We start from the raw sequence: 13,082 nt of genomic DNA on the forward strand, positions 1-13,082 counted from the left end.
CAAAGTCAAATTTTCAAATTTTTTTGAATTGCAACACTTGTCTATCATCTAAAAAACTTAACAAATCCTTTACAAACCAACTGAATTATCTGAAAATGACCCCAAATCCATAACAAAGTATCTTCTGGAGTCTTTTCAATCTCAGTGTTGAAAGAGTCAGACTTACCAGAAGATAGACCGTACCAAGAGGAAGACGACAACAGAGATCACTGGAGTCATGTGGGTGGTGGTCCTCTACAGTTGAAAGGGTAAAGTAAAAGTCTAACAGTGTGTGGGTGATTAAGGAATACGTGGTGGTAAGTCGTTGTAAAAACAATAAGGTAGAGAACAAAAGGAGAAATAAGAAGGAGATCGTGGAGAGTACCTGTGTAAGCTTATGCGCGGTGTCAGCTCCTGCTCTTATAGGCGATATCCCCGGGGTAGCCTGAGGATCCTAAATAGACTCAGTGGGACTCAATAGGATCAACGTCAATGCGGAAGAAGAATAAATAACACTCACATTGATTTGAAGGAAGGAAATCTATACCAATACCACAAAGAAAAAATTATGCATCATGCACAAACTGCCCTGTTTTTCAGATAGTGAGGAGATGTTTACAGTGTGTCTGGGGAAAGGCAGCTAGCAGATAGTGAGGAGAAGTTTTTTACAGGTGTATCTGGGGACAGGCATTAGCAGATAGTGAGGAGATGTTTTTACAGTGTGTTCTGGGGCAAGGCAGCTAGCAGATAGTGAGGAGATGTTTTACAGTGTGTTCAGGGGACACGGCAGCTAGCAGATAGTGAGGAGATGTTGACTGGAGGTCAAAAAAGTGTAGCTAAAAAAAACGTGTGCCATTGCTTAGAGCACCTTTAGAAACAACTAACTTGAAGTGCACCTCCTACATTTAGATTTAAACTAAAGATGAGACATACATACACGGATTTACTTTTAAAAATGATCAACAGATTGTGATATAGACGGATAATGGTATAATGCACCTGCCTAAACGTGTATTCTTGTTTAAATAAACACTTCCTGCAACACTTCAATTTACTTACTTGCTACTTTCTGTAAATTTAGTCAATAATCTGCAGATAGACTCACCGCAACCCACATACACCAAGATAGTTATGTTTCAATTCAGGCTCAAGCCTTATTATATCACAGAGACACACTGTCCCCGTTCTCTGAACAGAAACAGACAAACAGTGATGCTCCCGCTCACCATTTATTGACCAAATATTAAGTTCTATTTAACAATCATCAAAGAAGTGAGTATAATGATTACAATCAAACAACAATGGGTTAAAAATAAAAATAGGTCGAAATCCTCCTCCGGACAAAATCATCATCCCCAACATGTTTTTTCCATCTTTCTGACGAGCGGCTACAACTGGTCGAAGGTTTTGAAAAAAAGAAATGAGATTCTGATAATATCTCAGATTACGTATATAAAAATGTAACCACTATGTTTTCCTGTTGTGCTGTTCATCTTAGCCTGATCAGTGAGATGGAGTATTCAATGTGTTTTACACTTTTAGAGAATACAATAAATGTTGTACTTACAGCATCGTAAAGTTGTAATGCGGGCGATGTCATGACGCCATTTGGTGGCCCTTCCAAAGTCAAGGTTAGGATTGCGTTAGCGGTGATGGTTGGCAAGCTGTTGCTGGAGAAGGGAGTATCATTGAGGCGCACAGAACAACAACATGTTTAGTATAGAGACACACCACAGTACACACACTGGCTGTTGGTTGTAACTGTTGGCTTATGCGACCTACACCAATCAACTTTTTAAAGTTCGCAAAACTAATGTCCAATATCAGAATAAATCACGAGAGCTTGCAAGAGCATGGGGCGCCCATCGTACCAATAGTTTGGTGTACGGTGGTCTAAAAACTCAAGTCCGAATCAGTCTTCTTACGGTCTTGATCATCCACACATCATCATCTTTGTCCCCTTATCCGGTATGGGGTCGCGGGGGCAGCAGCTCAAGCAGGGGGACCTAAACTTCCCTTTCCGAGCCACAATCAACCAGCTCCAACTGGGGGGATCCATGAGGCGTTCCCAGGCCAGGTTGGAGATATATCATCCTCAACCTAGTCCTGGACTGGGACGTGCCTGGACCACCTCTAGGGGGGGAGGAGCCAGGAGGCATCCGTACCAGATGCCCAAACCACCCTAAACTGGCTCTTCCTTAGACGTGACAGGAGCAGCGGCTCTACTCCGAGCTCACTCTCCGGATGGACTGAGCTTCCCTTCCGATCTCTAAGGGAGATGCCAGCCACCACTCTTGAGTTCAGTCAAAATCAAACCTGGTTTTGAAAATTAACGTACGATTTAAGCCGCTTGGTAGTAGAAGTTAATCTTGTGCACATGTGTAACACCAACATGGGCTCGCGTTCCCTCCAACCATAGTGTGACCCAGATTTGAGACAAAATCCAGCCGACATCCAGTAGAGGGTAAATACCTCCAAAAACAGGTGATGTTTCTGTCTTGTAACCTTAAAACGGGGAACCTGCCTCGGGTGGCGTCACTAAAGCTAGGAGTTGCACTGGGGAAAAGCCACACACAACCACACAGCAACGCAGCAAGTTAAACCGTACAGCCGTGTTGTCATGGCTGGCTTATAGCGCTACCCGCTAAGCTAATCGCTAAAAGCTGCTGATTGTCAAATGAACTGATTTGATTTTGTTTACGTTGTTACAGTGTTGAAAACCTACTTTAGCTTACTTAAAGTAAAAGATCTAGTACTTTTTACACAAGTGGCATCCCATTCAAAACACATCACTTGCTGTACTGCATGACAGAGTGAAGTCGTAGGGAGTCCCAATGTGTAGTCGATCTCTCACGAAGTTGGATGCTTTCCTGCGAAGAGAAAGCCAAAAACCATATTGAACAGCGTGAGGGGACCAAAGACAACTCCCTTGATTCCAGACTATTGGCATCTAACTAATACTTAAAATACTTCATTGTCTTTATCTGCACTGTAACTTTTATTACCGTATTGTATTATATTTAATGTTTTAGTGGGGCACTTGATGTGCCCTGGTGCTGAAAGTGTGCACATGGGGACCATAGAGACATTACACTGAATGCGAAATTATCGCTAAGTGCAGCCATCGAAACGCTAGCTAAACGCATGTAAGAGCCCCACCAGAGCCGTAGCAATGGCTGGGACCCAGTCTGTTACTTTCTTTATGTGGGAACCGTTAGACTACGAGGGTCTAAGGGAAACTGACTGTCTGACATGTCTGGGTGAGGTATGGAGACTCACGAACGGCCTCTGTCGGAGCGGACTGACTCGTGATGGAAGCCCAGAGGTGAGGACTGCGTGCCGGACGTGCTTAGGTAGAGGAATCCGTTTTCACAGGGAGACCAGGCGTGTGCGCTCCCTGCCGTCCACGTGGACCACACCCTTACAACCCAACACACACACAACACCACACGTGATAGGGGTTGTAGATGTATTGCTTTTTTCCTTGTAGTTTTCTGGGAAGGTGTACTGAAGTGAAAATATTGTACATGGATTCCAACAATGCATACTACATTGTAAACATCTACTCTAGTGTTTTCAAATTTTATTCCATTTTACACACACATTCAAACAACATTCCCTCTTTAAAACTTCCCTTTTGGATCAATCAAAGAACTGTAAAAAGGTTAAAGGTATTCATAATCTGTTTACCACACACAAAAAACTAAATTGGACTTGGTCCAAAAAACATGGAAACATGTTTATTTTTATGTTATATCTGTCCGTGAGGCCTGTTTCAGCCGCATACTTAATCCTTTTAATTTTGCTAGGACTAGTTAAAAAAAACAATTGGTTAGTTACAGTTTTTTCATTTTGTTTTTCCTGATTGCCCAGACTTGTTACGTTTATGGAACTGAGACATAGCAAATTCTTCAAATTACACAGCCATGTGAAAGGCTGTGGCATAAATATCTTGTAGCCCATGGTATATAGTGATTAGACTATTATATCTTTTTAACTTGGACGTTGTGGTGTCTGTGTGGGGCTGGTTGTGTGTGTGGTGTGTGGCGCATACCCAGTCCAGAGAAGAAGTGAGGTAATCTTTTGTTCGTATAGACCGGAGACAAAGCGAATGCAGGGATTGATTTGAAGGTCAGCAGGCGTGTGTAGGTTGAGATGCGCTGTGCGTGCCTCAGAGACAAAGAACAGGTTATATGAGAAAACAGTAACACCACTTCAAAGCATAGACCAATCTAATCTTTGTATTTTTTTATGAAGTTAACCTCTTATACAGTGGAAAAAAAACAGGAACTTGGTAACAGTGAGGAAAAATAGGATGAAACTGAATTTGGAAACAAAGCTCTGCTTTTTCCCGCAGTCCCCCTCCCACGTAGAGAATCGGAGGGGTTTTTTTTTCCCTGCAAACTGTCCTCATAGGTGCATGTCCATCCTTGAGAGAAAAATCAAAAAAAAGAAAACCAAAATTGTCAAGTATGATTTTTGAAACTACGGATGTATGTCTGAACAGCTGCCCAATAAAGCTTTGAACCTTGAGGAAATAGAAATGGTAATAATTTGTGTCGTACAGTAGCGTGTTTGCAATTACAGAGGTCCAAAAGGTTTAGTAGTGTTTCAACTAGGTTTTCACACACTTGCATGAATAGGGGATTTTGGCCACACTCCCAACACAAGATCTTTCTCTAGATCCAGTCGGTTCTGGGCCTGCGACTGAGATTTAAACACAGAGTTGAGTCCCCAAAGATTCTTTGGGTGTTGAGTTCTGGAGGACTGGCTAGCCACGCCAGAGCCCTTGGATGCTTTTCCAGAGCCCCCCTTGGTTCTACTGGCTGTGGTCATTCGGGTCATGCTATGTGGAAGAAACCAAGCCTAGACCACTTCAATGCTGAATGACCGGGTAAGAAGTGTTTTCCCCCAAAATCACGCGAATACATGGCCGGTCCTCTTCTAATACAGTGCAGTCACACCATGTCCCATGTGCAGAAAACAACACCAAAGCATGATGCTACAAACCAGGGTATCTCACAGTGGGGTGGTGTTATTACTCATCATCTCTTCTCCACGTGCTGGTTTGAAGGCATGGGGAACATTATGATTTCATACCATACGTCTAGGCGTATTACAACACAGATCACCTGAATATCCAAGCGTGGTCCAAGCTCTCGTTCAGGTCATTTGACCAGCGCTCCCGTGTACGTTCTGGGTGGTGTTTCCCCTGTTCGAGGATTCATGAGGAACCACAACGTGGGGAGACTTGCACTTGGAGCCAAGTCAGAGGGAGATGACAGTCATGTTTGCTTTTCCCTTTTCTAAGGATGTGCTCCAACAGTGGACCTTTTTTACACCAAGCGGCTTGGGACATAGTACCCGTACGCCCGCTCCAGCCTTGTGTGAGGGGTGGATTAATTTGTCTCAAGTGTCTTTGGATAAGCTACGTTTGGGCTTGGCCTGTAGTGGAGGGATTCTTTACGAGTGTGGGTTGAGGTGAGGCGGAAAGGGTGCATCATAAAATGGGAGGGAAGTGGACATTGTGAGGGCAGACTAAACAGGTCTTGAGGGTCAGAATTGTAGGTCTGATAGGACAGGTTTTCAAAGACCTTCTTGCAGCGTACTCTTTACAATTAAAGAGTTAAAAAATCATCAATTCTGATTCGTATGTGCTTATTAGATTATGTTTCACATACGGACATGACACTAGAGGGACAAGTTCAGAACCCCCTCCAGGATGTCTAAGGGTGGAGAACTTGCAAATAGAGGTGTTCAAATACTATTTGTATCAACTGTATGTGGGTAATATATAAAGTTTGTATTGAAGTAAAAATCATTCATCCTTCCTCTAGTTATCGTCTTTACAGAAACGTGTTTAGTTTTACAATTTACTCATTATTTACGGGACTTTCATACGATACCAAATAAGTCCTTTGAGAGGGTAAACGTTAATTACATAAAGGGCAAAAGGAAATCCAAACCAACCAATCAAGTAATTCGGGGATTACTATTGACACATGAAAAAATGAGACCTGACTGGCAACTGGGGAACCATCTGGATATTGCAGGCAGGGCGAAGAGGCTAAAATAAAGTTTGGTTCGTGCCTGTTGAATATATGTGTTCACACTGACAGGTGTTCTATTGATTTACTGGCTCACACATTTAGGTTTGGACATAGGCAATAAGAGTTAAGTCTGAGCTCGGGTCTCAGATTTTTCTAACATTTTAACTCAGTTTTGTCGCGATACTAGCATAAATGAGGATTTTATAACACCACAAATGCTTTTGACTAGCTAGACAAGGCATTAAATAGGATATGGCAGTAAAATAGGTGAATGAAGAGCAATCCCAATTGGTTTTTTTAGTGGGTGTTTATTTATGGGAGATAGATCGTTTCAGAGTCATTTGAGGAGTAGTGCTGTGGTAGCAATTCCAATTTGATCGTGTCATGCAGTGATTAGGACTGGACAAAATGTGCAAACATGTATTTTCAAAACTACAAACGGGGGGGGTTTTTGTATGCTCTCTGCATTGTATTACAGGGTTTACAGAAACGTTCACGCTGATTGGGATATCAAACGTGCCTCTAATCTTTTACATGAGTTTACATACTGTAGTAATAATTTATAATCGTTCCCTTGGTAGCTCTAAACAAAGTGTCGCAGATTACTGTACTCAGGTCCCGATGGTGTATGGCAGTAGGACCAAAACTTCCATTTTTGGGCACACGAGCGCCTTGGTCACGCAGGGGTCGGGCATGATCTTATTTAAATGGCACGATGTCGCGTGGACAGGAACCGTCTTCTGCACCAAAACTGAAATATAATCAACAAGTTGACACCAGTTTGAAAGAAATGGAACAATGAAACAAGTTTTTTTTCTTTCAGGTTGTTTAATCCGTTCCTTTTTGCTTCTATAAAACGTAAGGGGAATAAACAGTGAGAAATAAATCGTTTTGTCAACCACAGTCAAACAACTTAAAGAATTGGAGACTTATGCTGATACCAGCGGCTAAATAATGTTGACACACCATGCAAAAGTTGAGTAAACAAAGAGGTTTTTGGTCATATCCACTGCTCATCAACAACCCTATTTCTCAGATAATTATGTCAGAAGTTTGTGTTGGTCGGGACTTTCCCGCTCAGAAATCAGTGAGATAATGACCTCTTCTAAAAAGTCCCATCATGGTTACTTAATCCTCCGTGTCTCCTGGCTTAACTAGCACTGCATGAAGGAGGGGTGGCTGGGTGCATCAGGGACAAAACAAAGCCTTTTTCATGTGGCCCGCCGACCGTGTTGTTGTGAGTACTAGAACTTCTCATGGGGGCAAACATAAAACACGCAACTATAGCTTAATAAATTAGGAATTATCATTATAAACTGTTGACATTATTACTCTTAGTGTGACAACACGACTGACTTTTGATTATTCCTTTCATCTTCACACAGAACGTCAACATGTGTTTTTGACCAGCATGTACTTAGGATCGATCATCTTTATCAATAATCTATTGTTATAAATGTACTTATGCACAGCATAGTTCTCGATGGTTTTAGATGACGTCCGTCGACTCTTGGTAAGCAAACGGAGACAACGGATTACTCAGCAATCCTCTGATTACATGTCAGGAGTGAATCTGAGGAAAAAGTACGTGAATGTGAGGAAAGAATTACCAACATGATAAGGTTCCGTGAAGAGTACCACTCTAACCGATGATTGTTCCGCAACACAATCACTTGCACTGTTAAAAAATATTTACATGATATTTGGGTTTGCTGTCAAGTGAAAACCATCTTTTGAAAAAGTGCCTTTTAAAATTGTAATGAGTTAACAACTTTCAAAGGAGTAACCTCCTTTGAAAACAAGACCAACTTTAATCAGGGTTTGTCAAACTAACTTCCTAAGGGTGCCCACCAACACTTGGACAAAAGTCAAACATCAAGGGGCCAGAATGTAGAGGTATCGACATGATTCTCATTAATAAAGTCCAACATAGTGACTGTATTTTGAACGGTCTCATATAGCTTTCATCAGTTATGTGGACTTAAGCCTGAAAAAGATACCTTAAACCCTGATAGGGTTTTTGCCAATACCATGATGGACATTCACAGCATCTCGTTCACCAGCCCCTGAATTATGAAAACTCTACTCTCTCCTGTAGTCCTCAAAGTCCAGAAATCCGCCAAAAAGTTGATTTGAGTGTTGCATAAATACAGGTATTTAAAAAGAGTTTCCGTCATTTTGGCTTTCTGGTGGCCCCAACATAGTTGGAACTACAATTGATGCGCGGGCCGGCTCAAAGTAACGTGTCTAAGTATTCTTTATTAGTCTCCCTAAGGGGGATGTCGTTTGTGGAACAATATGCGGAACTAATACGGCAGGACGTTACACGAGACGACACACTAAAACCGCACAGATTAAACACCGTAACAAGAACCAACATGACAGTTAAACATTGGCTGAGCCAATCAGCTGTGCAAGTTAACATATCCATTTTCTATACAAGAAAAGCTATCCTTCCCCATGTCTGGTCTGCTTGACATTACATGACTTACACAAACACGCCTGTCAGACTTCCATACAACATCAATGACTTATGTCATAACAAAACGTTAATTATTCATTCCTACATATCCATACACTCAGTTACAAAATGTGCATTCATTCATGCTTACATATACCTACATACTTTAGTCACGATGATTTGGACTGAAGTTTTACAAGAAATGTTGGGGTCACTTGTAAATTTCCATACTAATACATTATAGACAGAATACCATGTATCTGTTGGGGGGGGGGGGGGCGCTGATCTTTAATGAAACATTACATGGGCCCATCATCCAGCATACATTCATCACATGTCCCAAAGGCTCATTGTTCCTAACTGATCATTTTTTTAAAATTAATGAAGAACAACTGGGAGAAGCCTTCGCAATGATGTAAGCAACTAATTGTAACTAGAAAACTGCCACTGGTCAAAAAAACAATGCAAATCTTTTCCACCCTATCCACAGCTGGTATGTCTGTCTATAATAGGAGCGCAATGGGGATTTAAGGTTTGGACCACCGGTAGTGGATGTGGGATCCAAACACGTGCGTCGGGGCCAGGGTTGGGCCCAGTGAACTAAATACTTTCAAATTGCACCAAACTCATACAAATCAGACAGAGGAGTCAGATTCCGGAGATGGGGTCAGCGAAGGAAGAGGACGAGAAGAGCATGAGTCATGGTGCTGGTCTCTAACGGTTAAACTTGCAATCTGGAAAAAAAAAGTCCAAACTATGAACGATTTGGTGGTTGTTAAGCGAACCACATTATATCACAAGTCTGAATGTGATAGGTGTAGAGAGATCTGTAGCAGATTACTCTGGTTACCTGGATCTGGTGCCTGGATCGTCAGAGGGTTAACTCCTGCGTTGTATAGCAACTCTAACTGGGTGTGTCCACAGGGTCTCATTATCATCTCTTTCTTAGCGGTCAGTTAACTATTGGCTATTTAAGCGGCTGAAGACAGAAGTAACCTCACAGGGAGCCTGTTCTGAGTCTTTTACCTTATGTAAAGTAATGTGCTTTTGTATTATATACGGCGATTTTCGTCTTAAGGATTATCAAGGCGCATTACAGCTCTAGGAAGAACATTCACCATCACACCATTCACACTGTGGATGGAGGCTGCTCGGACAAAGGTGACCCTGCTCATCAGATACCACACTCACACCATTACAAATCCCGAGTGATAAAGCCAATGGGGGAAACTACGGGGTTGGTTTTGCCCAAGGACACTTCGATATGGGGATTGAACAACCAAGTCCACCTCGATTGGCATGGCAACCAGCTTTACCTGGCCACAGCCGCAGTAAACCCTTGCTCCTATGTGAGTAACGTAAGCATTAGCCAAGAAACACTCGCCCCAATTTATTCCTAGTTTTAATTAGATTTATTATAACTCATGCGCAATGTAATAACAGCAATCAACCATCCCTTTTCAAAGGTTGGGTTACAAGTTGGGTACTATCAACAAATTGTCCCAATGTGTAACCATGGATGATTTAATTTTCAATATAACGCTATCGTGTAAGTAAAGGGAGGACTCGGGATCAGTACTTTCAAAAATTCTGTTTTTTTGAATTTAATTTGAACACTTTTAAAGAAAAGGGGGAGAAACAGTTTTAACCATGGTTTCAAAACAAACCTGAACAGATTTTTTTCATTGTTCAATCAATTTTAACACATTTCTTTGTCACGTTTCCCAATTTTCTCCACACCAAAAAGTGGGCACTTTTTCTCTTTTTTCGTTTCAAAAAGCATGTTTTGTTGATTTTTGTTTCCTGCGTTTTTTGTCAGTTCTTCACAATATTTCAACTTTGTTTCAACGTTTTTGTCATGTTCTGACTAGAAAGTTTTTGTAAACGGATCTTATTGACCCGAGGCACCATACAGGAGGGGTTTTAAATACTTAAGGTCTGTGGGTTGTATATTACCCCTTAAAACGAGTAAAAACTTCGTATCTGAAAGGGACATTTATTTTGGAAGTAACAAAGCTGCCAGATGGGCGTACTTGGCAAAAACGTACAACAAACCCTAAACATCTGAAATTACCCCGACGTAGTCTCGTATAAAGTACGCAGTAGATGACCAAAAAACCTCAAACAACCACAAGTTTATGAGTTTGCATGCCGCTGTTCTGAAAATGTATCCATGTAAAAAACCAAAAATATAAAAGCGGAAAGAAGAGTCCAGGCAAACGAAAAACCTCAAATAAATAGAACCAGGGCCAAAGGGAGAGGGCAGAACACTTCCAAGGCGGACATAACTTGTCTCGCATGTGTCAAGTAACTATCAGTGAAAAAACCATGCTATGTATGGGGATATGCCCGTCAATTAAGCTTGGTTTTTTTTTTTGGCCCAACGCTACACTCTTACCACAAGTCCATGGAAACGGCGACAAGTCGTTTGTCTGTGATCTGTGCGACACGACAACACAGACAACCCAAAATATAAGACCGCCTTGGATTAGTATACCATCAAACAGTAGCTTTGGGGAGGGAGGTTGTAGAAGAAGAAGAAAAACCCAATAAAAGAATCATTTGAAAAACAACATAGCATGCAAAGCAAGCACCGGAATGCATTCAGAAAACGATTAGTGTGGACGTTAGCGTCTCGTTCGGCTAAAATGACCAAAGTTTCCTGTTCCTCAGGGTATGAATTATTTTCTACACCGAACGTAAAAGATCAGATTTGATGACTTTTACCACCAGGTTTCGAGACACCAATACCTTCATCACTACACGTGATTGCTAGTTGAAGACACAGGCGTATGCAGGGTGACATGAGGACATGCTTATTGTGTCTTTAAGAAAAAAGGGGCTTACTACAGGCTTTACTGTTGACAGGTCATAAAAACATACATACTATTTACGGAGCGCTACTGAATGAAGGATTCAGATGCTTACTAACTTGTCAGTTTGCAGTTAGTTGCGTGGTATTATGGTCAATGAACCTCATTGTATAGGAATGATACTAAGTGTTGACGTAGAAAGCAGAAATTAGGCATATTTAGGACTAAATTAAAGGATATGGATCGTTGATGGATAATCCAGACGGAATTGTCAACTTTACTTCAAACTATGTCACAAAACCACTCAATTGTTTCTCCAAATGCGATTAAATTATTGAATAGGACACCCATAATTAATGCCACCAAATTGTGATTTGTCTTTGCCAAAAGCGTTGTGTGAGTCAATCAGTTGTTTGGGGTACGTACAAAGAAACATTGACCTATAGGAAAAAAACATTGCGACTAACAACCCTTAACAGAGGTGTGAGGGTACATGTGCTCTTGTTTTCTCTGACCTTGTTGTCCACCACTGGTTGTTGATGGAGTTGATAGGGGCCATCCATGGTATATCTTCACTCACAGTCACTTACACGTGGAATGACCATGGGTTCAATTGGTACAATAACAGACGGTCTGGTTCTTAAGGTTCTTAACACTTTGCTGGACAAGACCAGACAGACATTTTTACTGAAAGTCTGTACTACAGTAAAGGGTTGAGGTGCAAATATCAATGCAACCAAGTATGCTGGCAAAAATGATGGTGTAGTGTATGGATCAGATAAAGATCTGTAGGAAGAGCTACCTACAGAAGTTAAAAAAGTTAATGAAAATCATACAGGGTTTATAAGAGGTATAATTTAGTCCTTCCAGTACAACCTTTGACAAGAAGCAACAATTTTTGTAAACGACAATAACTAAACAAGAGGTTAAACCATCATTACACTAGATGGGGAACAGTTTGACAGGTGCGCACCTGGACCTTTTTCTAAAATATATATCATATATAGCATAAATATAATATACAGTGGGCCGGTCGAACGTTTGGGCACTCCGTAAAATTGATCTATGTGCAAAAGAAGCCACAAGAACACAGATGAAAATTCAAAAAGGATCTAAAGGACTATAGACATTTGGTATAATATGTGACACAAAAGGTTGATTCCATCATTACACTTTCAATAAATACAGAAAAACAAAAACAGATGGGCTTGTTTTTCTGCAAAAGTTTGGGCCCTCTGCACAGAGAGTTAATCTATTGTACCATGCATTTCAGGCCTGCGGCTAAGGTCCATTTTGCAACTTCAACACGTGGTTTTGGTGTGGAAGGTATGATATTTTTTTGTCAGTTTTACTTTAAATTGAGAATTTCTATTTTGTATTCTGTGATATTGGTGTACTAATCTTGCTTCTAACGTTTACAAAAGTAGTTATTTGCATTGTCGATTGTTTTCACGATTAAGGCCATTTCTTGGCGAAGTAGGTACCGATTACGTAGTTAGGTACCACATTTTGGTATATAAGACTTCGACCAACGTTTTTTTATTAGCCTCTTTTTTAATCAACTAGCCGGGTTGTGTGAAACTTATGCAAGCCATGGATAATGTTTGTACAGATAATTCAACGTATCCTTCAAATCATCACCTAAGGACCACAGAAGTGTCTTCTGGAGTCTTTTCAATCTCAGTGTTGAAAGAGTCAGACTTACCAGAGGATAGACCGTACCAAGAGGAAGACGACAACAGAGATCACTGGAGTCATGGTGGTGGTCCTCTCCAGTTG

General features: G+C 41.1%; 2 long non-coding RNA genes across 2 annotated transcripts in view; one reads left to right on the top strand and one right to left on the bottom strand.

The window, feature by feature from the left end:
* LOC116688096 (uncharacterized) overlaps positions 1-13,081 on the bottom strand; it is a 13,186-nt gene extending 105 nt beyond the window's left edge. Inside the window, exons 1-2 of the long non-coding RNA XR_004331708.1 lie at positions 13,009-13,081; positions 2,158-2,161 (exon numbers count right to left, since the gene is read on the bottom strand). This is a non-coding gene — a long non-coding RNA (uncharacterized LOC116688096). The remainder of the gene's footprint in view (positions 1-2,157; positions 2,162-13,008) is intronic.
* The window catches only part of LOC116688086 (uncharacterized), a 13,388-nt gene continuing 3,554 nt past the window's right edge, over positions 3,249-13,082 (top strand). Inside the window, exon 1 of the long non-coding RNA XR_004331703.1 lies at positions 3,249-3,304. This is a non-coding gene — a long non-coding RNA (uncharacterized LOC116688086). The remainder of the gene's footprint in view (positions 3,305-13,082) is intronic.

This window comes from Etheostoma spectabile, chromosome 1 (assembly GCF_008692095.1).
Source record: "Etheostoma spectabile isolate EspeVRDwgs_2016 chromosome 1, UIUC_Espe_1.0, whole genome shotgun sequence".
NCBI lineage: Eukaryota > Metazoa > Chordata > Actinopteri > Perciformes > Percidae > Etheostoma > Etheostoma spectabile.